This window comes from Caenorhabditis briggsae (assembly GCF_000004555.2).
Source record: "Caenorhabditis briggsae complete genome, chrII, whole genome shotgun sequence".
Classification (NCBI taxonomy): domain Eukaryota; kingdom Metazoa; phylum Nematoda; class Chromadorea; order Rhabditida; family Rhabditidae; genus Caenorhabditis; species Caenorhabditis briggsae.
This window is the reverse complement of record NC_013486.2, coordinates 1833620-1834486: the sequence shown is the minus strand read 5'-3', so window position 1 is coordinate 1834486 and position 867 is coordinate 1833620.

Genomic DNA, 867 nt, shown 5'->3' with positions numbered 1-867 from the left:
CTTTTTTTCTTTNANANNNGNGTCACAAAATTTGAGTGTTTACATCAAGCGGATTTTTTTTCGGAGTTTCCAAAGTTTTCAAAATTTCAGATTCTTAATCTCAAAACCAGCGCGCTTTTCAGAACATTCTAGAAACCAAAAAAATCAATAAGTTTTGAAAAAAGGAGAAGAAATGCCGTCAGGTTGTTCTGTTTTTTCCCACGGCTTTGCCAAAAAAAAAAGTTTGTTCTCACACTCTTTTTTTTTATCAGTAATCACTAAAACTTTTGAAAGAAATACATTTTTTGAATTTTGGATTTTTTTCAGAAAAAACTTTTTTTAGGAATTCTGAAGTTTCTGGCTTTTTCAAATTTTTCTGATTTAAATTTTCTAGTTTTTTTTAGGTCATGACCTAATTTTTTCTAGGCCATGACCCAAATTTTTCTAGGTCATGACCTAGTTTTCAAATTTTATTTTTTAATTTTAAATTAATTTTTTAAATTTTTTTTCTAATTTTTTTAATTTAATTTAAATTTTTTTTAAATTTAATTTTTTTAGGTCATGATCTAGTTTTTTCTAGGCCATGACCCAAATTTTTCTAGGTCATGACCTAGTTTTCAAATTACCGTGAAACCTATATTAGAAGGGACCCCTCTAACAGAAGGGCCATCTGAGCAGGGGTTGGAAAAATAGAAGAGCCGGCTCTTCTAATACAGGTTTACGGTATTTAAATTTCTGAGTTGGAATATTTCAGAAATCAGGAAATATCAGAAAATTCAAAAAATCTGAAAATTTCTGAATTTTTTTTTGAAAAAAAAGGAAAGAAAAAAAGGAAAAACGAAAAATATTTTTCTGGAAATTTCCAGAATTTTTGGGTACCGAGCTCGA